The sequence below is a fragment of the Cervus elaphus genome, chromosome 3 (assembly GCF_910594005.1).
Source record: "Cervus elaphus chromosome 3, mCerEla1.1, whole genome shotgun sequence".
In the NCBI taxonomy this organism is placed as follows: domain Eukaryota; kingdom Metazoa; phylum Chordata; class Mammalia; order Artiodactyla; family Cervidae; genus Cervus; species Cervus elaphus.
Genome location: NC_057817.1, coordinates 35881048 through 35904975, shown reverse-complemented (window position 1 = coordinate 35904975; position 23928 = coordinate 35881048). Strand labels below are relative to the sequence as shown.

Below are 23928 nucleotides of genomic sequence, written 5' to 3'. Positions count from 1 at the left end.
TTGCAAAAAGGGTATAACTGAAATTTCACAAAACCTAAATTCATGAAGAGTTTAAAATAAATTGAAGTTATCTAGAAGCTAGGGACTGTGAAAGGATACAGAAATATCCTAGCTTCCCTAACCCTTTCAGTTGTCAAGGAGCACACTGGATTCTGGAGCATTTGAGCAGATAAAGGGCCTTTGAAAAGTCAATAAGTAAATGAATATAAATATTGGTTCAAATATGCTCTTTAAAAATAAGACTAATTGATTCAATTGAATAAAAATTCATATAACTTTAAGTTGCTGGAAAAAGCAGTTTGTGTAGACAGTGTAACTGTTAACCTACTCTCAGCAAGTAATTTTAATGGATCTCTATCAAAGGCATTGGCTTTACCTGAAAGGATAACAAGCTGATAAGGGAAATATATTCCTGTTAGAGTTATGTTTAAAAAGTAAGTATTGAATAAAAATTCTTCTTGGAAGAAGAATCAAGAGTGGTTTAGGAGATACTCCCTTTGTTGTATGATAGAGAATATGTACATGTGTTTATTTCCTTTTGAAGTCCTGACTTGACAAGGGCAAAAGTTGAGTGTATGGTCTTAAAGGACTGGAATGGGCTTAGGATTTTTCATGAATTTAGACAGCAACTAAGGAAGGCTTCCACTCCTCCTGAAGGCAATGGAAACTATTTTAATAATTTAGAGTCAATGAACAAGGACTACACCATTCTTTTGAGCTTTTTTAAAAGTTATTTTTCAGACTATAAATTATGTTAGTATATGAACACATTTGTCTTGGGGTATTTTGGATGGAACACTCATTAAATTGTTTGATTCTGCTTAGCACCAGTGCAGAATTTATAAAAGCACAGTTTTTCCTAAACTCAGGCTGAATGTTGAATTATTTCTTTATTTCCAATTAGCATAAAATTTACTTATATCAGCGATATTAATGCAAACATAAGAGTTTTATTCTTCAGAGAGGTTAGTTTTGTGATCTAAATTTAGAGCTGCTTCTCAGTTTATCTCATGAGTGATGATGTTATTTAAAAAAACATAGAAGCAAAGAAACTTTATGGCCACTTTGCCTTATCTTCTTAAAGATGTGTACTTAGAGAACAGGTATATGCTTGCATTTAATTATCAGCTCAAAAATACGGGACAAGAAGGTCTTGCTTTTCAAAGATGCCTCTTTAATGAATTTGTAGAATCTGAAGTCCACCTTAAGAGTGCACTTAGGACTTAGATTTTTTCCTTACTTGCATTTTAAAACTTGCAGATAAGGTTATACAAATAGATTCTCACTTCTACCCATTTATGCATGATTAGTTCTAGATATTTGAGTGAATCAAAATTTCTGTGGGGAATAAAAGTACATAAAAGTATGTGCTGACATTTTTAAACATTACATAATGAAAAAAAAAATGAGCTTTTAAACAAATGTTTTCCAATTTATAAGGAATCTACGCTCCCTCCTCTCCACCTTCAGTTCAGTTCAGTTCAGTTGCTCAGTCGTGTCTGACTCTACGACGCCATGAATCGCAGCACGCCAGGCCTCCCTGTCCATCACCAACTCCCGGAGCTTACTCAAACTCATGCCCATCGAGTCAGTGATGCCATCCAGCCATCTCATCCTCTGTTGTACCCTTCTCCTCCTGCCCCCAATCCCTCCCAGCATCAGGGTCTTTTCCAATGAGTCAACTCTTCGCATGAGGTGGCCAACGTATTGGAGTTTCAGCTTCAGCATCAGTCCTTCCAATGAACACCCAGGATTGATCTCCTTTAGGATTGACTAGTTGGATCTCCTTGCAGTCCAAGGGACTCTGAAGAGTCTTCTCCAACACCATAATTCAAAAGCATCCATTTTTCGGCACTCAGCTTTCCTCATAGTCCAACTCTCACATCCATACATGACCACTGGAAACACCATAGCCTTGACCAGACGGATTTTTGTTGGCAAAGTAATGTCTCTGCTTTTTAATATGCTATCTAGGTTGGTCATAACTTTCCTTCCAAGGAGTAAGCGTTTTTTAATTTCATGGCTGCAATCACCATCTGCAGTGATTTTGGAGCCCCCAAAAATAAAGTCTGACACTGTTTCCACTGTTTCCCCATCTATTTGCCATGAAGTGATGGGACCAGATGCCATGATCTTAGTTTTCTGAATGTTGAGCTTTAAGCCAACTTTTTCACTCTCCTCTTTCACTTTCATCAAGAGGCTTTTTAGTTCCTCTTCACTTTCTGCCATAAGGGTAGTGTCATCTGCATATCTGAGGTTACTGATATTTCTCCTGGCAATCTTGATTCCAGCTTGTGCTTCTTCCAGCCCAGCGTTTCTCATGATGTACTCTGCATATAAGTTAAATAAGCTGGGTGACAATATACAGCCTTGACGTACTCCTTTTCCTATTTGGAACCAGTCTGTTGGTTAGCCTTCTCTTTTTAATTTTTTATCAGTTCTCTTAATCTTAACATTTTAATACCACCTTGGTGGGCTCAGTTCAGATTTTGATTTATTTTTTAATGGAGTGAGAAATAGAAATCAGAGGGATGTATATGTCCATGATATTTTAAAGAACTACATATCTTCATAATATCTCTCCATTCTTGATTTTTTTTCATCACTTTCCCTTTCCTGCCTTGTCATTTGTTCTTTCAACTTGAATTACCTCTCAGTATGAGGTTTCCTTAATTCCCCATAATGAACCACATACATTGAGAACACAAGGGTAACACTAAGCCAAAGACTGAAATGTAGGGGGAGAGGCAGCACTAGGTCACGGCCACTGATTAAGTCACTAAACAAGTTGGGGGAGGAGTCTTTGTTGAACCAGTTTGTTGACCTAATCATTCACTTTCTATGAAGTGGTGTAGACACAGTCTATGCCATGCTTTTACTTGTTTTTTTCTTAACTTTAGTGAAGGAAAAAAAGAATACGGGCCTCTACCTGTCTCTGAGTCTCTATCTACTGCATGCAGGTTTTTCTGATTTTCAATTCTAAAGCTTGATTGGTGGCAGACTCCACTGTAAGACGAACTTCCCTATCTTGTTTCTTGGAACAGTGTTGCATTTCCCCTTATGATATTTCAGAAGGCATGTTTGATCCAACAGCATTGATTTTCTCTATTATCCTAGTTGTGACTAGGTGGTTAAATTGAAATATGCATCATTACAGCACATAACTCTTTAGGCTGATGGGGACTTCTAGAAAGAGTAGTATTGTCATTCTAATCATTTTGTGGTCCTTTTCTATATGGAAGCGATCTAAGCTTATGTTTCCCAGATAAAGGCAGTTGCATAAATATAGTAAGATAAAATTAGAAAAAGAAGAAAAAGCCTATGTTTATCCATTGCATATTTTTCAGATATTCCAGCTCTCTGGTTCTTATGAGCATGTAATTAAAGGAATCAATGTAGAATCAGTGCATTGCTGTAGAAAAATAAGGAACAAGCATTCTTTATTTTGCAGATGTGCAATTTCATGCATCTTGCCCATGTTATTGTCCTCATAATCAAAAATCACTGGGAGGAAGAGCACTGCTCTCCCATAAATATAAGACAAATTAACCTCAAATACACAGAGACAAATAAATGATTTAAATCTTTACAAACCTGTCTATCTATGAGAGGTTTAAAAAAACAAAATGAATAAAATTTGCATTTATTACCACTTGGTATAAATTATTTAGAACTATAGAATCTTACAGATTAAATAAGCTCAATTGTCTGTGTGTCCAATACCCCTATTGTTCACATGAAGAAATCTTGTGTATGTATGTTAGTAAAAGTGCACATAAGTACATGGAATTCCAAACCTGGGTGCCGTGAGGTCCTAAGGAACAGAGATTTATGAATTTATCCATGGTGATATAGATTGGCAGATCTGTATTGGCAGAGCTGACTAAACCCACCTTTCTTGGCTCCCTTCCTTTCTTTTTATTTTTTTTAAAGGGATGTATCTTTAAAAAATTTTTTTTTGTTTATTTTATTTATTTGGCTGCACTGGGTCTTAGTTGCTACATGTGGGATATTTAATTGTGGTTTGTGGGATCTAGTTCTCTGGTAAGGGATTGAACCCAGACCCCCTGCATCACAAGGAAAGTCCCCTGACTCCCCTTTTAATTCTCCTTTGTCATACTTCAAATGTGATTATTTGCAAGACTACTGAATTATTAAATCACTGTGTTTCATTAGTGGGGAAGGACAGGAATTTGGACCTCCTCAAGGAAAATAAATTTTTCTAGTAATTTATTTTGTGTATTTCTTAAATGTCAGCCATGAGGTTATAGAAGAAGACCATGGTGGGTGAACTAGATGTGGGTGTCCCCATGTGGGTGTGGGCTTAGCATGATTCTGTTTGTCTCTTTCATGGGGACAACTACAAAGAAGTAAAAGATGATGAGCCTCATAAAGTTCCATAAACTTTAAGAGAGCTGGGCATTTGTGGATATGGAACTGATACTCAAGAATTCAAGACTTCTCTCTGAGCACACAAGATTCAGCCCACATGCTTACATGTATCTTGGTTGTTGTTTAGTCACTAAGTTATGTTCAACTCTTTTGAGACCCCATAGACTGTAACCCGCTAGCCTCCTCTATCCATGGGATTTCACAGCCAAGAATACTGGAGTGGGTTGCCATTTTTTCCTCCAGGGAATCTTTGCAAGCCAGGGATTGAACCTGTGTCTCCTCCTTTGGTAGGCGGATTCTTTACCACTGAGCAACCAGGGAAGCCCCATGTGTATCTTTACGAAGGGACAAATGTGAACTGATTTCTATGAGAGGCCAGCTGTGGAAAGACAGCCACATAGCTGTCTGGGTTGTGTGAACCCAGATAATCACCCACACTCACATTAAAACAAGATTTTTCTTTTCTTGCTCTTAAGTCCTACAGAGAAATTCATATGAAGTAATAAAAACTTTGGTTTTGTAGATTCAGGTAAATTCATGATTACTGCTTGTTCAGTAGTGATAATATTGTAACATAAGCCAGTTACATGATAAAACTGACTTTAATAATTTTAAAAATGGCTATAATTAATATTTATAAAATTCTTAAAGGTCTAAAGAGCACTGTAACATTTTTTTATTATGTTTAACAAATATGAAAAAGTTATATGGTATGATATTTTGGAAATAGAATCTTTTTTATAAGTTCCCTGGATTTACCTCTCTTAAATGCAGTAAATCTATTTAGGGACGAGGCATTCATACACAAAGCAACCTATGGGTTCACAGAAAAGAAAACAAATTAATATAAAATAATGTACAAGTAAAATATTATTAAAATATTCTTTATTTGTAAGGATAAAATTCTTTGCATAGTAATCTTGTACTGTCACCTGTTACTACTGCGAGTCCTATGTCTCTAGGCAAAGCTAGCGGTTCATAGACTACTCATTCCTCAGGTTCTATGTTGTAATAGAATGATAATAATACTGGTCTTTTTCTTTGAAAGATGAGCTTATATAATACATCTTATGTAAGATAATGCTATCTTAGTTGTTTCTACAGTACACAGTAAATGCTTGCTAGAAGAATGAATTAAAATATTGTTTGAAGTGGTGATCCATTGAAATTTGACAATCTATTTATGTACAGAGAATTCTATTCAATAGTGGTAATTATAACAATATTAGACCTATTGTACAAATTGAACCCATAAAATATATTAGAGAAACTGAGTGAAAGTCATGGACCCCAAGGGGTTGATGAACTTTTTCACTAAAATTTTGGTGAGATATTCATATAGGAATTTTATTGTAAAAATGTGAGACCTTTCATGAGATCTGTTATCCCTAGAAATGAAACTTATAAAGAAAATAATGGATGTACCAGAATATGCCAGATATTTTATTATTTTGTTTAGTTCACTGTGTTCCATAACTTACACATTATTAGCTAAATATTTTAGATAAGAATATCTGTTTTAGATAGAGTATATAGCAAAAATAAGATTTGAACTCAGGCCTGTCTATCTATTAATAACTCCAAAACCTCTACTAATCTTTTCTTCATTATACCTGTTTACTCAAGGTAGGAGATGAGATGGTCAAAAACACTCTTTTGAGTAAGGCAGAAAACTATCTCAAACAAAATTGTATGAGTAAGTTTTATTTTGAAAAATAAATATTTAAAACAAAATTTATTTTTTGTGTACTGATAACAAAATAGTTGAAACACTTTCCACATCAGCTTAAATGCTAATTTTCAAGTTTTTCCCTGTTATTGCAGATAGAAAACACTTTGTGCCAGCTTAGCAGTTTTAAGTGACAAATTAATTATATTAATGTATATATCCTCCCAGCACTAAAACACTAAAAATTATATGCAGATGTCCAGTATTGCTATTTTCAAAAATAATGGCTAATCCATTAGCTGGTGTTTGTATATTTAAGGGAAACAAGAGATTTGAGGAAGTTCATTATCACAGAGTAGGCCCTGCTTCTCAAATTTCTCTTACCGAATCCAGCCTTCCAGGGACCTAAGGAAGCTTTCTGGTTCCAAACCAGCGCTGCTCCATCCCAAAGAAGAGTGATTTACTGAGGGGAGGGTTCATTCCGGGGAACCCAGATGTCGCTGATTTGCGGTGGCAAGGAGCCTGGCCTTGCTGTAGAAGGCAGTGGTATCAATGTCGGTGTCAGACTTCACCTTGGCCTGAGGTGCGTGCTGCTCCCAGGACAGCTGCCCCACTTCTCTCCATGTGACCTGAGATGTTGGTGACTCCAGCTCCAGGAAGTGGCCTGTGCAGCAGAGGATAAAACCAGAAGGTGAGGGAGGGCCTGTTTTATGTGATTTTCCTCTCTCTGTGCCATGCTCAGGGGGACTGGGGTCAGTGACAAGAGGTACTTGGAATTCGAGGGGACTGGTATGCAGAGGGTGGGGAAAACTGAGAGGATAAAGCCCCTTGATAGAGTATATTATAGGACTCAAAATGACTTCAGAGGCCAGGGGTCCAGGCAGGTAACTCAAATGACTAGAGAAGGCCATTTTGGAGCAGCTGTTTTGCCATTTAAGAATATAGGTGGGGCAAGGCCAGTTCTTCTGACAAGTTTTCTGACAAGCTAGGCATTCACTTTTTAAAATGTGAAATCTATTTGTTTTTAAATATTTGCAACTAAGTTAGAATTTTTTGTTTTTTTGACCTCGTTATGTGGCATGCAGGATCTTAGTTCCCTGACTAGGGATGAATCTGTGCCCTATGCTGATGGAACCACAGGGTCCTAGTTGCTGGACCCCAAGTTAGAGTTTTAGAGTAGTGTGAGGTCAAACGAAATAATTTAACAGGCCTAATTGTTTACCAATTTGCAAGCTTTGATATAGGGCAACCATTTGGGACTCTGGAGGGAAAGGACCTGCCACATTCCCTCTGATAGAGGGATTTCATTGGTCTGGGATGAGTCCCAAGCATCAGGTTACCCAAATGTGAAGTTGAGGTTGAGCCCTACTCACTTAATAGGTGGCATGAAGTGATGGAATTCCAGGTGCTGCAAGGCTGTATCAACAAGGCTTCCCTGGCTGCCTTTTCTCCTGCATTCTCTTATGCAACTTCATCAACAGAGCTATAACTTCAATAATTCCCTCTATCTATGTTTCTCCAACTTCAATTGTATATAAGAATCACTCAGGAGCTTATTAAAATAGAGATTACTAAACACACTGCAGGAGATTCTGATTCAGTAGGTGGGTTCTGGAATTTGCTCTTAACACTCACATTAGTTTACTGTAACACAGATGGTCTGGAGACCACACTTTAGAAACACTGACTCATAATGGATACTGTTGGCTGGCACATCTGTTATTTCAGTCTGAGTTTCTTGCCTAAGTTATAGGTCTGCATACACAACTGCCTGCTGGAAATCATCATCTTTATCTGGATGTCTCAAACTTATTGTCTGAATCCAAATGTATTATTTTTCTAAAGCTTGCATGCACATTTATTTTTTTATTTCCCAAAATGTGTCATCATCAACATAGTTGCCCAAGCTAGAAATCTGCATTTGTACCTTTGGTGGGTAGGGACTAGCATTCAGGATGCAAGGGTATATGGTGGGCAACGGCATGCCCCCCAATCAGCTGTTTTCCTATCCAGTTCTCTGCCTTGTCTGCTAACTATCCTCCTGTGGCTTTCTAAGTGTAACCTAGCTCTTCTGGGACAAGCCAATAATAATAACAACTTTATTTATTGAGGTTTACTCTGTGCCAAGCACTATTCTAAGTGTTTCATATGTATTAACTCAATCTTTTCTTGAAGCCACTGAATTCTGTCTAGTGTTTGGCAGCTCCATAACGCCATGAGGCTAAATCTGCTCCCCATCTAACCAGTTGCCAACTGGGATCTTCTGCTTCAAAATAGATATTGTCATCTTCTTCCCACAATCATACCACTCACCTAACTACAGATCCCAGGATCTAGGATCCCTGCTAGGGATCCCCCTAGGATCTAGGATCCCAGGGATATTGATGGCTGCCTGAATTGAAATCATTTTTAACTATGGTGTAGTAAATCAGGTTGCCATGTCCTCTAAAACAGTGCAGTGCTAGAGTCGGAAGGGCATTCAGAGATTGTCCAGTGCAATTTCCTTATATTACAGACTTGGAAACTGAGGCTTAGGAGCTTGTAGTGGCTTTCTAAGGGTAAGAAAGATGTAGGAGAGCTGGAGATCAAACCCCAGGTTTCCGTTTCTGTGTCGAACGATAGAATGCAAGTTCCCATCATTCTAGGGGAGTTACATGATACAGGGGAGTTTTGCTGTCTATTATCTGTATCTGCCTACATGTAGAATAGTGCCTGGAACAGTGCAGTGATTGCAAATATATACACCACAGATGTATTGATCTATGCTAGGTTGGCAACACAGAAAACCACTTTGACATGAAGGACTGTCACTATGTTGCAGGAATATTATGTTTAATGTAGTATGTGGATTACTTAGCACCTCTAGCAAAAATGCAATGTAGGAAATAGACAGAAGGTTGTGGCAGCAAGGACCTACCTTGATTATTCTGCACAAATGTCCCTCAAGAGAAATCTGCCCTGGCCACCCTTTCTAAAGTTTCCATATCTTTCTCCATGCTCTGATTCTGCCTGTCTTTCTTTTTTTTTTTCCATTGAAGTGTAGTGGACTTACAATATTGTATTAGTTTCTGATGTACAGCGCTGTGATTCAGTATGTTTATGGATTATACTCCATTAAAAGTTATTGCCAAGATAATGGCTATAATTCCTTGTGCTATGCAGTTATCTTCTTGTTGCTTATCTATTTTATATACAGTAGTTTGTATCTCTCAATCCCATACCCCTAATTTGGCCCTCCCACCACTACCTACTTTTCTTAATAGCATTTCTCACTACCTGAAGTTGTATCATTATGCCTTTTGTGTTTACCACCTATACACGCACTAAAACAAGCTATATGAGAGCATTAGCTTTGTTTTTTTTCACCACCACATCAACAGAAGTATCTGACACAGTAGAATTTCCTGAAAATGATGGTTTTACATTTTGGAATGGAAACTTAAATAACATTCAGCACTTTGGCACTTAGAGGCATAATGCTGCTAAGTCGCTTCAGTCGTGTCCGACTCTATGCGACCCCATAGACGGCAGCCCACCAGGCTCCGCTGTCCCTGGGATTCTCCAGGTAAGAACACTGGAGTGGGTTGCCATTTCCTTCTCCAATGCATGAAAGTGAAAAGTGAAAGTGAAGTCACTCAGTTGTGTCCGACTCTTAGAACCCCATGGACTGCAGCCTACCAGGCTCCTCCATCCATGGGATTTTCCAGACAAGAGTACTGGAGTGGGGTGCCATTGCCTTCTCCGAGAGGCATAATATACCTCTCCAAATAGAAGCAAAAAAGACGCAGGGCTGTACAATGCTGGAGTCGTAATGTGAGAGATTGGATAACATTATTCAGAGGGATATTTACAAAAAATACTTTATCATTAAGTAAATGACTTCTCCCATGTATTTTTACCCTATATTGGAGGAATAACCCAGTACTGCAAGTAAAACCATGACATTTGGACAGGGGATACTTACTTATTTGTGAATACAAACATAATAGGTTGAATTCCTCCAAGATTCAGATTCACTTGGTAACTCAGAAGTGATTATATTTGAAACTAAGGTATTTATAGTTGTAATTAGTTAAGGATCTTGAAATGAAATCATGCTGGATTTGGGGCAGGTCCTAAATTCAATGACTGTATCTGATTTATTTATTTATATTTTAAAAAGTTTTTCATCTTATATTGGAGTATAGCTGATTAACAATGTTGTGATAGTTTCAGGTGAATAACAAAGGGTCTCAGCTATATATATGTATATATATATGTATGTATACATGTATGCATTCTCCCCCAAACCCTCCTGCCATCTGGGCTGCCACATAACATTGAGCAGAGTTTCATGTACTATTCAGTAGGACCCCATTGGTTATCCATATCATGGAAAACATATATACATGTTGATCCCCTATCGCTCCCCCCAGCAACCGTAAGTTCATTTTCCAACCCTGTGAGTCTGTTTCTGTTTTGTAAATAAGTTCATTTTGTATCATTTCTTTTTAGATTTCACTTATAAGGATCCAATGACTGTATCTTTATAAGAGAAAAGACAGGAAGATTTAGACACAAAGACACAGAAAAGAAGATGCCATGAAGATGGAGGCAGAGATCAGAGTAATAGAGCTGACAAGCTGAGGGACACCGGGAACCACTAGAAGTTTCAGGTAAGAAAACATTCTCTCCTAGAGTCTTTGGAGAGAGAAGACCCTGATGGCACCTTGACTTCAGAGTGCTGGGCCCTAGAACTGTGAGAAAATAAGTATCTGTTGTTTAAAACCACCATTTGTGGTAATTTGTCACAGCAGCCTAAGAAACGAATACAATGAAGACAGGAGATAATTTGCTTACTTGTAGATAGAAGAATGTGGATTGTACCATATAAATTAGTCTACAATATTTTGAAGTTAAGTATCATAATACCTAATTCACTAAGTGAAGAAATCTCTCTGTGAGACTTATCCTTTTTAAAAAAATTAATTAACTTTTATTGAAATATAGTTGATTTACAATATTATGTTAGTTTAATGTGCACAGCATAGATTCAGTATTTTTGCAGATTATACTCCATTGTAGGTTATTACAAGATAATGATCATAATTCCCTGTGCTGTAAAATATGTCCTCGTTGCTTATGTTTTATGTATAGAAGTTTGTATGTTAACCTCATACTTGTAATTTGTCCTTTCTCCTCCCCTCTTCTCTTTGGTAACCACAAGTTTGTCTTCCATGTCTGTGGGTCTGTTTCCATTTTGCATATACATTCATTTGTATTTTTTAATCCACACGTGAGTTATAGCATACAGTCTTTGTCTTTCCCTGTCTGACCTATTTCACTGAGTATAGTATTATCTTAAAGTCTAACCTCATAAGGCTCCAGCATTCTCTTCTACAGTGTACAGGCCCATGTCAGGGATGTGCGCTCAGTCGCTCAGTGGTGTCCACCTCTTTGCAACCATATGGACTATAGCCCACCAGACTCCCCTGTCCGTGGGATTTTTCCAGGCAAGAATACTGGAATGGGTTGCCATTTCCTACCCAGAGGATCTTCCCGACCCAGTGATGGAACCTGCATCTCTATCCACATTGCTGCAAATGGCATAATTTCATTCTCTTTATGGCTAAAATTCCATTGTGTACGTATACCATATATTCTTATCCATGTGAATTTTAGGATTATTTATTATAGTTCTGTGAAAGATGTCATGGATATTTTGATAGGGATTACATTAAATTTGTGGATTGCTTAGGGAAATATGGCCATTTCAGCAATATTAATTCTTCCAATCCAATAGCATAGGTTATCTTCCATTTTTTATATCATTTTCGAAATCCTTCATAAGTGTTTTATCATTTTCAGAGTATAGATCTTTCACCTCCTTGGTTTATTCCTAGATATTTTATTCTTTTTGATGTGATTTAAAAAAAAATTTTTTTTTTAAAAATTTTCTCATTCTGATATTACATTATTGGTATAGAGAAATTCAGCCTTCCCAGGTGGCGCTAGTGGTAAAGAAGCCAGTTGCCAATGCAGGAGAGTTCAATCCTTGGGTAAGGAAGATTCCCCTGGAGAAGGAAATGGCAACCCACTCCACTATTTCTGCCTGGGAAATCCTATGGACAGAGGAGCATGGTGGGCCACAGTCCAAATGGTCGCAAAGAGTCAGACATAACTGAAGTGACGGAGCACATACACACATACAGAAATTCAACAGATTACTATAGATTAATCTTGTATCCTGCAACCTTACTGAATTCATTTACTCTAATAGTTTCTGGGTGGAGATTTTAGGGTTCTCTATATGGAATATTATGTCATCCTTAAATAGTGACACTTTTACCTGTCATTGTTTGCACAGACTTATCTTTTTAATGATATCCTAAAACTCGGAGGAGTGGGCCAGGCAGGCCTCTGGGCTGAGCAGCTATGATGGAAGAGAGGACCTAGGCACTGAAAAAAAGGCTTGCAAAGCCCCTCCTTATCTTTCCAAAAGTTGAGACAGTCGAGGGTGGCGGGGATGGCTCCCCTTAACCCTTAAGGGAGGCAGGGAGAACAGTCCTTCTAGTCGATGGGTAGAGTTAAGCTTCTGTTTTTCATTTCATGGCTACATGAACACATGGCTATTGTCTTAAAATACAGAAGTAAATCATTTTCATTTCTTAATTTTAAAAATTCCTGCTGCTAATTATTTCTCTTACCTTTTGTTTTACTCTCCCATATCCTATCTTCCTGCCCTGAAGCTCTTAGCACTAAAATAACTGGAACTGAAAAGTCCGTTTTCAACAAACTGGCTTTCCCTACTTCTTCAAAGACTTTATTCAGTACCGCATACAACCTGTTCCTGTGAATGGGCCATAACGTTCCTGACTCTTCCAGCTTCTTCTCCATATCTCTTCTTCCCACTTTCTCTCCTACTGATCTTTTCTCTCTTTCTCCCCTGCTTCAGTGTGTACTGACTCAAACCCTTATGAGTAATGAGCATTGTTTCTGTGTATTCCCCTTTGCCTGGAATTTCTTCCTTCTCCCTTTTCTGCTTATCTAAATTCTCTTTATCCTTCATTGTTTGCTTCAAACATCTTCTTCCATCTGGTGTGATACAGCAATTCCTAAGGATGGCTTTTTTCTCCATTTCAAATTTCTATAGACCTTATGGTCAGTTAAATGCATTTGGCCTTCATCACATGTCACCTTTCATTAGTATTTATGGTGATTTTAATCCATCTCTTGTCTGCTTATTTACATCCTGAGTTTCCTGAGGAAACAGACATGCTGTGTTTATCTTTGAAACCTCAGCACCTTGCAGTGCTTTAATGGACTAGTTGCTTTGCATAGATTTATAGATTGGGTGGTGTATTTGATACTTTACATGAAATCAAGAGGGTTTTTTTTTTTCTCATTTTTTTCTCTTTCTTTTGTATTTTTTTAAATTATGATAACACATTTACAGGAGACTTGGAAAATACAGAACATAGTCACATATATTCCACTATATGTTACCATTATTTTTAAGTAGATAAATTAAGATTTTTAGTTGGAGTTTCAATATCAAACTCAAAAATTAACAGAATGAATATTTGGAAAAGTAGATAGTAGATCTGAAAAGCACTATGAACCAATTCAACATAGTTAAGATTTATACAGTTTTCACACAAGAGTAGGATACAAATTCTGTTCAAGTTCCCACAGACCATAAACCAGGAGACATTGGAACATCTCTAGGGACATAAAACAAGGTGCAAAAATTTCAGGCTCTAAAGGTATTGAAATCAAACAGAAGCTGTTCTCTTATCACTGTGGAATTTTGTTAGAAATCAATATCAAAAGATATTTGAAAATAACCCACATATTTTCAAGTTCAATGTGACAGTTACCAAGAGAGATCTTTGACTTAACTATTGAAAGCCTCAATAAAGTTAGAAGGCTGAAAAAACACAGAGGGTGATTGCAGGGAAGAAAACATTTAAATGAGAAATTAGTATCAAAATGAGAAATTAATATCAAGGATACTTAATAAAAAACATGTATTTGGAAATTAAATATCCACTCTAAAATGATAGGTGTATCTAGAAGCTATAACAAAGAAAATTAGAAAATATTTTAACAGAATAAAAAAGAAAAGAGAATTTATCAGAATTTGTTGCATGCAGCTGAAGCTGCTAATCAAGAGTTTTGAAGTCCCTCAAATCTAGTCTCTCCCCCTTGGGCTGTCTATGAAACCTGTCTAGTGGATCTACTGGAAACAGTCTGAAGAAGAAAAAAAAAGGCCATTTGTTTTATGAGAAATGAAGCAGGAAGAAAGTGAAGGTCAGCTCAAAACTTCCCAAAGGTAAATTTGCCATTTGAAACCAGCAGTCACATTCCTGTGGATGAAGTCATCCCCAACCTCAGTCAAGCGCTGCTTCCTGGAAATGAAGGACTGGTCAGTTCTTAGGGCCTCTGTATATGTAAGAGTGGGTGTGAGGCAGAGGGGAGAGATCAAGAAGCGGCAGTAAAAACAATGAAAGTGAGTGGGCAGTGAAACAACTGACCCTCTCTGTCATCATAGCAGAAATGGCTCTTTGAAGGAATTGCTGCATTTATGCAGATTCTTCAGGATGGGCGTGAGACAGGGCAGATGCTGGTCAGCAAGCAGGTGACAGCTCTAGTCTTCCTATGACTGCTAGTCTACACATTGTTTGCATGACTCTTTTGTTTTAAAACCTGTACAGAAAAATCCCTCTGCCAAGCCCTTTATAGGCTAAAGTGGGGGCTAGGTGAATCAGTCATTTGGTAAAAGAAACTCCATGGAAATATAAGCAGGGCAGGAAGGAGATAAATAATTATGATAATAAGAAGATCATTATGGAGAACTTAATATGAACCAGGCCAAATGTTAAAAGTGTAAGACACATTATTTAATCCCTCTAACAACCTATAAGGCAAGTACTACTAATGTACAGAGGTCCAGGAATTTGCTTATTATCACATTGCCACTATCTGGGCAGAACCAGATCCCACAGCAAAGGCTCTAATGGTCCAAGCAGTAGATATGTGATGATCATCTTTCCCCAAGCAAAATTCAGGACATGCGGACTAACTAAAATATATCAGAGTACACTGGGTACCATGGGGATAGACATTCACAGTTAGGATTGCTGAGAAGAATCCTGGCAATAGAGTCACTGGCCTTTAAATACCAGAAGAAAATTATGGATCAGCTTCAAACTTCTCTTCTTGCCTCTTTGGCAATAAGGAAATTATGCTGTTTATGTTTGGAGTGTGCAATTAATATCATCCTGACTGACCTATTGGAGGTTAAAAATAGTTTTGCTTGAAGTTCATCAAATCATTGATGAAAGGATTTCCAGATACACTTGGTATGGATTACAGATGCTTCCTCCTATAGTTTCCTTTTGGTTTCAAAGGTCCGTTTAGAGAGGATCATTTGGTCTGATAAAAAGTTTTCACCAAATTTTGAAATGTATATTGAATTTGTCTTTTTATTTTTTTTCAAATGGAGTATAGCTCTATTATTAGTCTAATGGGATGAGGTAAACAGTAAAACATCATCTCATGTGGTTACTTCTAATTTCTGCACTCGGTTGGATTTTACAAAGAAATTATATGTAAACAAGACACATTTTAAGCCTGTCTATTGGCAGGGTTGACTCTGCTTGAGGAGGTGGAGTAGGCAGATTGGAGAGTTTTCATTTGAGAATTTCCTACTTCCACTATTTCTATCACTGCCCAGACATTGTCTGAAACTGGGGTCAGTTTGCTGCCTATAAAGAAACAAAATGGAGTAGTTTGGTTAAAATATGGATGGGCTAATGGGAGATACATAGCCCTGCTATCTTGGCTTCTTTCTGGGGCTTGTAGCTATACCATTTTCAAACACTGCTGGCCAACACTAGACAAATGATTAATTTCTATGAGTAAGCAATCATCATCTGTGTACTGGACCAATAGACTCTGACCTGAAAAAAGGTTTTCATAGCACAATAAAGTTTGATGGGAAGGAAGAATGGCCTTTATTGAGCACCCATTATGTAACTGGTATTGTATAGGTGTCTTATACAAACTAAGGCATTTAAAACTCCCAATAGGTCTGTGTGGTAGGTAGCAACTGGGATGGAAAGTGACTAGAGAATAAGGATAACAGTAACCTAATGATGAAGAAAAGAAGCCCTAGGGATTCTTATTGTAATTTTATAGTAGCAATTTGCTCAGGGTGTGGCTAGGGTTGTAGTGGAACCAGATTCAAACCAATAGTCCCTATTCCAGATCTCCTAACTGTAAAAACCCATATCCCTTTTGAGGTACACAGGAGGAAGTATACGATGAGAGGTTGAAATGTGGGCTGATGAGATCCATTGACTGGTTTCTGATCCTGACCCCACCACTCGGACTAGTCATGAGATCCAGTGTGAACTGCGCCATCTCTGTGTGTCTCTTTCCTCAAAGGCAACATGGAAGGGAAACTAACAGCAGCTATCTATCTCACAGGCCTGTTGCAGAGATTTCAACATTTTAATACATGAAATGGGTATTAATAAGCCTTCAATAAATCAAGCTTTTATTGTTGCATGTTAGTGAGAAAGATCAAATGTAGAGGCTATTGCCCTGTCTGGTTGTTAGGGCTGAACTGGAGATCCTGGGTGGCTTACCAAAGCAAAGGACACAAGCCTCTTGATCAGTGGTAAAAAGGGAACATTGTTATTGAAGAAAATTCTGCTCATTTCAATATTTTGCCTTGAAGTGGTTCTGGAGAACTGTATTGTTTAAAGCTTGAGACCTCTCAGTTAAGAACAACTAGTAAGCATTGGTTAATCTTATTCTTAAAATTATTATTAAAGGAAGCCAGACCATATGTTAAGAAGATAGGGATCTAAAGGTAGGGTAACAGCACCATGTAAAAGAGGCCAGACAGTTCAGTTCTGATTAACTGAAGTTCATTCTAGTAGACACCTGTGTAATGCAACCAGTCATAGAGTGGAGCAAGTTCTGTCTCTCAAGTAATCTGAAGAGAAGTTGCTCAATGATTTTCACCCCATTATCCTCTGAAATACAATGTGTTGTACACTCTGTCTTTCAGGGATAGGAAAAGTGCCTTTTGTTTTCATTTGGCTTGTTTTGGGGGGTGGGGTAGTTAGTAAGCCACAGGCCTCAGTATTATGCTGCACAGTTCTTGAAGTTTTAAGGTTTTCCAGTTTTAATTGATTAAAGACTTCTTGCTCTAAATGAAGATGTAAGGAAAATATAACACATGGTGAAGATAAGGAGAAAAGGGAACTCTATTACACCGTGGGTGGGAATGTAAATCAGTGCAGCTACTACAGTAAACAGTTCCTCAAAAAGAAAAAAAAAACCAACCTAAAAGGAAAATTAGCATATGATCCATTAATCCCACTCCTGGGTATATATCTGAAGAAAGCAAAAACATGGATTCAAAAAGTTACATATACCCCAGTGTTCATGTGCATGCTCAGTCGCTCAGTCGTGTCCGACTCTCTGTGATCCCACGGACTGCAGCCTGCCAGGCTCCTCTGTCCTTGGGGATTTTCCAGGCAAGAATCCTGGAGTGGGTTGCCATGCCCTCCTCCAGGGGGTCTTCCCAACCCAGGGATCGAACCCAGGTCTCCCACACTGCAGGTAGATCCTTTACGGTCTGAGCCACCAGGGAAACCCAATGTTCATAGCAGCCTTATTTACAATAGCCAAGACATATATGGAAGCAACCCAAGTGTCCATCAATAGATAAAAAGATGTGGTATATATTTACAACAGTAAACTACTCAGCTATAAAAAAAAAAAAAAGAATAAATTTCTGCCATTTGCAACGGTGTGGGTGGACCTAGAAGGGTATTACGCTAAGTCAAACAAAAGCAAATATTGTAGGTTGTCACCCCTACATGGAGTGGAATCTAAAAAATAAAGCAAACGGATGAAGGCAACAATGACTCAAAGATATAGAGAAAAAACTAGTGGTTACCAGTGGGGAGAGGGGTGGAGGGAGGGGCAACATTGGGTAGGGAATTAAGAGGTATAAACTAGTATGTATAAAATACATAAGCTACAAATATATATTGTACAGCACTTATATATTGTTTAGCCCTTAGTTTATAACAACTTTAAATAGAGTATAATCTATAAAAATATTGAATCACTCTGCTGCACATCTGAAACTAATATAATATTGTAAATCAACTATAGCTAAAATATAGGACTTTCCTGCTGGTACAGTGGCATATATATGGCATATGGTGTGTGTGTGTTCACTTGTTCAGTTATGTCTGACTCTTTGCAGCCCCATGGACTGTAGCCCACCAGGCTCCTCGGTCCATGGAATTTCCCAGGTAAGAATATTGGAGTGGGTTGCCATTTCCTACTTCAGGAGATTTTCCTGCCCCAGGAATCAAACCCACATTTCTTGTGTCTCCTGCATTGGCAGGAGGATTCTTTACCTCTTTGCCACCTGGGAAGCACCATATACAGCATATGGAGCTCATGTTAATTAGTTACATGGTTTAACAAGTTTTTTTTAAATATAAAAGGATGGTAGACTTGAATGGTTAAACTGTGGAATTAATCTGCTATTTATTGAACCATTACCATAACTCAGTATGTTCAGTATTGAGGATGCAGTGGTAAGATTTAGTCTCTGCCCTCAAAAGCATTTATAGCTTAATGGGGGAGGAAAAGACATAAAAAAGTACAGCAAATGTAAAAAATGTCACAGTAAAATGTACAAAGTGCAAGCATAGGAAACAGCTCTTCCTGGGAAAACATGTGAAAGCTTCACTATGCTGAGTTCAATAAGATGATCACAAACTGACTACAATGGGGATTTATGTGGTCACTCTCAGAAGCAGAACAAATGTCAAACAGTGAGAAGTACGGCAGTAGACGCCCAGTAAACCCTGTGTACACTAGCTACACTGCAGGACTTGGGAATGGCTCTCTCTAGCCCATTTCAAAATCTGCTGACATCTCAGCTCTCCCTCTTGCTGCCCAATCCATTCCTGAATCATGCTGATAGTCCAGGAGAGAGGCTATTCTCCTCCCAAGTTTGCTACTGGAAGTAGCTATAAATTGTCCCATTTTCCATTTGACTAGACAAACTAGTGACCACTTCCATTAGCATGGAATATCAGTAACCCTGACAGCAGCTTTTAATACATTATAAGCAACCTGTAAACTGAGGCAGCAGTTGTTATTGGGCAGGGAGAGAAACAAAGGCCACATATACATACAGTAGGAGAGATGGTACATCAGGAAGAAAGGAACCGGTCAAATGTGGTCAGAGGGTCTTCCTCCTGCATGCTGCAAGTGAATCATTTAAGCACCACAGAATGTTAGTTTTCTGAGCCTCAGGCTGCAAAAGTATGTGTATACACATATACATATGTGTATATGTATATACTGGAGAAGGACATGGCAACCTACTCCAGTACTCTTGTCTGGAAAATCCCACAGTCGCAGGAGCCTGGTGGGCTGCAGTCCATGGGGTCGCGCAGAGTCAGACATGACTGAGCAACTTCACTTTCACTTTTCACTTTCATGCATTGGAGAAGGAAATGGCAACCCACTCCAGTGTTCTTGCCTGGAGAATCCCAGGGACGGGGGAGCCTGGTGGGCTGCCGTCTATGGGGTCGCACAGAGTCGGACACGACTGAAACGACTTAGCAGCAGCAGCAGCATATGTATATACACATATACTTCTGTATACAGGTGTGTGTACCATTGCATTTATATGTGTATATATTAATGTATATGTTTGCATGTGTACATTTATCTGTTCATTTCTATGTATGTATGAATGTGTGTGCTTATAAACATGTGTATACATGTGTGAATATATTAGTGTGTGTGTGTAAGCGAGAGAGAGAGAGCAGGAGAGAAACCAGACAAGCTGGAAAGTAAGTTTAAGACTTTTTCACATCCTCTGGTCTCTGTCTCTCCCCATCCCCACTCCTCCACACCAACAGACAAAAGCAGAAAGGATGCCCTGTGACCTGACTGTATTAGAAAGTTTGCAGCTCTTAGCAGGACGTTCCACCTGGGAACCTCATTGGTTCCCCGCAGGATGGTGGGTTTTATAAGAAATCTCCTATTCCCCCGGGAAGGGACTGCTGCTGACAGGCTGGGCTGGAGCGCGGCCGCCCCCGGCCGCCACCCCCACTGCTCTGGGTACCAAAGTCGGCCCCCGCTCGCCGCCGCGCGCTCTGCAGAGGAGGGCCGGGCCGGGCAGCTCGGCCCCGGCGCTCGGCCCGCGGCGCGGGCGCTAGGGGAGGGAGCGGGAGGGGAGGGCGGGGGCAGGGGCGGCGGGAGGCCATGCCTCCAGCTGCCGAGGCTGCCGCACAGCTGGAGCCGGCGCGGTCATCGGCGCGGCGCCGTCGCCCTCGCGCGCCCGCTCTCGCTGCCCGGCCCGCGGCCGGCGGACTTTGCGGAGGGCGCCCGGCGTAGGCGGCGGCGGGTGTGGGCCGAGCCGGTATTTATAGCTCGGTGACAGCAGCCGCGGCAGCGACGCCGCTGGCCCGTCTCGTCGCGCGTCCCAGAGAGGCCGCGGGCGCGGCAGAGGGCTTCGCTCCCCCGGGTCTCCCGAGTGCGGACGCCCAGAGTCCGCGCGGCCCCCTCGGTGAGTACGCGGCCCGGGCGCCCGGCGCGCCTACCCCGCCTCTCGGTCCCGCCGCGGCAAAGCCCTCCCGGCCCGGCCGCCCGCAGCCGCGCCGCCGCCTCGTCTCTGCGCGCGACTGCGGCCCCGGCCGCGGCCCCCGGCCGGCTGCCCTGCGCCGCCTCTCCTTCCTTCCCGGGGCCGGCGCGCCGAGGGGTCGGCGAAGTGGCCGGGAGGGGAGCGCGCACCTCCCCTCCTGAGAAGGGGCGGAGGAGGCTCCGGGGAGGGCTGGGGCGGGGGTACCCTCCAACTCCGGGCTCCGGGGGGTGAGGGACGTCACCGGGGTGAACGGCGAACTTTCCTCGCTCCAGTGATTCCTAGGATGCGGACAGAGTGAAAGCCCCAGCATGGTGCATTAATTAAATTAACAGGTTGTAGTTCGGGACTGTTCTCCTTAAAAACAACCCCCCCTCCCCCCAGACCGCACAAAACTTGAGCGCTTTTGAGTGTTTACTGCCTTCATCATGATTAATGAAGCTGTTTATCTATTCCTACTTTTGACAGTGCCAGAGGCCCACAAGTGTGTTTGACCCATGTGGGTCCACTTTGGCTCCCTTATTCATTCTACCCGCTGTGGAACAATAGGCGAGTGTGTGGGTATGAGGGATGCTAGTAAACATCACATGCTTGTTTTAGTATTTATGTGTAGATGGAAGTCTCCTGATTGACCAAGTGTTTTTTTGAGTTAAAGTACATTGACTACATGTGTTTTCCCTCTAGTTATAAATGATACGTTGTTTGAAATCCAGAGAAGGACTTCTAGGAAGATTTCGGGGTTTTGTTTTGTCTTCAGAATAAAGTTCTTCCCGTTTTTTGAATGTAAAGTGTAGTAAGAGTCCCTGTAAGAGCTATTTCTGTTGTGAAACACTGAATTTTTGTCTTGTTTATACTCTCTAACTCCATTCTTCCTTCCCCAATCTTTGTATTTTAAAGGTAATTATGGATTTTGACATTTTGGCTCAGATACTTATTCTCACCCCACTCCACCTTCATCTGAGCCTTGTATTCAGAAACCAGTACTTGTTTATTGTATTTAATTTGCTTCTTCAAATTGTCAGTCAGTTAAAAAGCAATTTTGGATATGAGTAAATTTTATTTTATTCATTAACTCTTACTTTTTTTGGTGTTGTGTCTGGAATATGATCATATTAATTCTTTATCAACACATGTCTCTGAAGAGACAATCTGAATATTTTAAAAGAATTAATTGTTTATTATTTTTCGACGTAGGACTTGAGAAGGCTGTTTTTGATGGGAAAATTGGCTAATGTCATGTTTAGAGGGAACCCCAGACCTGCTCTGCTTTCAGATTTTTCTATTTTAAAAACTTGCATTGGTTCAGTGCTTTGTTATCCCAAAGACTGGAGGGTAATAACAAGGAAAAAAAGTAATTTAAAAATTGGAACAATGTGAAGAGAAAGTGTAGGAAGTGATTTATGGATGTGATCCTCTAAATTAGCTAGGGTACCACAAGTACAGACCTGATATCTGTGCAAAGCCACTTATAGTGGTTTCATTGATTGACTTAAAAGGTTGCTTTTTATTTAAAAGGCTGTGTGGTCTCTTGTATTGGACTGAAAATGAGAAGTTCTAACTTTACTTCTGTTGTTATTGCTGTTTGTATTTTTAAAACCTGTATTAAGCACTGGCATTACATAAAATACTATGTCATTTCCTCATGCTTGCCTTTTCATCTAACAATTCAAATAGTAAACTAAGACCTATTCTTACCTCAGGACTGGTCCAGGCAAATATGTATGTTTGGTTTTCTCACCTTCTGCCATTTCTCTTTTTACAGACTTGGATATCACATTATCAAGAGTCTGCTCTGTCTGGTATAGAATCTTCAGTGCTTTTTTTTTTCCTCACACAAGTCTGGTCTGTTACCCAACTGTCATCCACACATTTACTTTTTCACTTATTCATCCATCAGCAAAGATTTTTTGAGTGCCCCGTAGGTGTAAGTCACCACCTAGTTCCTACCCTTGCTTCCTTCCCATTGGTACTTTTTAGGTTACCCTTTTCAGTGTAGCAAATACACAGTAATTGACTTTGGGGTCATAAAGAGGTGGTTCTGCCTGCTTCCCCCAGTTGGGAGCTGTATGACCTTGGGCAGATGACCTTTTAAAAACTCTGTTTCTTCACTGGTAAATCCAAAGGTTGGGTCTAAGGGCTGACTGAGATAATGCATGAAAAGTACTTGCCAAGAGCCCCAAATATAAAAAGCACTCCAAAATGTTAGTCATTATGTCGCCTATATCTGCTCCAGAGGTATTCATCTCAGGAAATGCATTCCCTATCTCAGGAAATGGCAAATCCATTCTGGGGTTTGTCAGGCCACGTCCACATCCGGTCCATCAGGATATCTTGTCATCTCTTCTTTTTTTAATGTATCCAGAATCTGGTACATTTCCAAGCATCAGGCAGAGTGCTCAGATTGTGTCACTCTTCTGTCCCCCATTTGCACAGAGAGAAGCCCATGTGGTAGGATGGCCTCAAGGCCTGGTCAGGATCCTGCCTCCCAGATCTCTAGTCCTTTCATACTCCCCTGCACCCACATGCTGTCCAGTCACTAGTCTCCTGGCTTTTCCTTAAATGCTCTAATCATGTGCAGCACAGGCCTTTCCCTTTGTCTGGATCATTCTTTCCTAAGATGTCTGCTTGCCTGACATCCTTCTTACACGTCTGCAATTGTCACCTGATAGTGAGACCTTTTTAACTTCCCTGACACCCCATGTGAACTTTTCCTTTTCTCCATCAACTTGTAACTTTCTGAAATACTGTCTGTTTTGTTTTTCTCTGTTTAATGTCTTTTTCTCTCAATCTAGATCCTAAAGTTCAAAGCAACAGGGGTGTGGTTTGTTAGTAACCTTCATGTGTAGGCCAGTGCTTGTCACAAATATGCAACAGTGAACATGTGAATAGTGACTAGTGAACAAATGAATGATGAAATTATGGAATTAGTATGGAATTAGCAAGTCTGGACTTCACCACTTTCTATGTATGATTTTAGACAAGTAGCTTGAGCTTTCCGAGCCTCGTTTTCAATATTTGTAAAGTAGGATGATATTCATCCTTTGTGTTGTTATGGTAAAATCCCGAGACACTGAGAATAGCATATAAAAACCACTCAGTAAATGTAATATAGAGTTGATGTTATTTCCATGCTCATGTTTAATGGGAATGACCAGGAGTCACTTGCATTTTAATAGTGGTCCTCAGGTAA

The 23928-nt window shown here is 39.9% G+C and overlaps 1 protein-coding gene across 2 annotated transcripts in view; it reads left to right on the top strand.

Annotated features, from left to right (window-relative positions):
* Positions 1-6607: 6607 nt before the first annotated feature.
* The window catches only part of TMEM117 (transmembrane protein 117), a 569518-nt gene continuing 552197 nt past the window's right edge, over positions 6608-23928 (top strand). The window contains exons 1-2 of one of the 2 annotated variants that reach the window (XM_043886463.1): positions 6608-6752; positions 10556-10716. The gene's annotated coding sequence lies outside the window, so the exon portion shown is untranslated. Of the gene's footprint in view, positions 6753-10555; positions 10717-20357; positions 20667-23928 lie in introns of those variants that run through there. The other variant, XM_043886454.1, reaches the window with a different exon arrangement.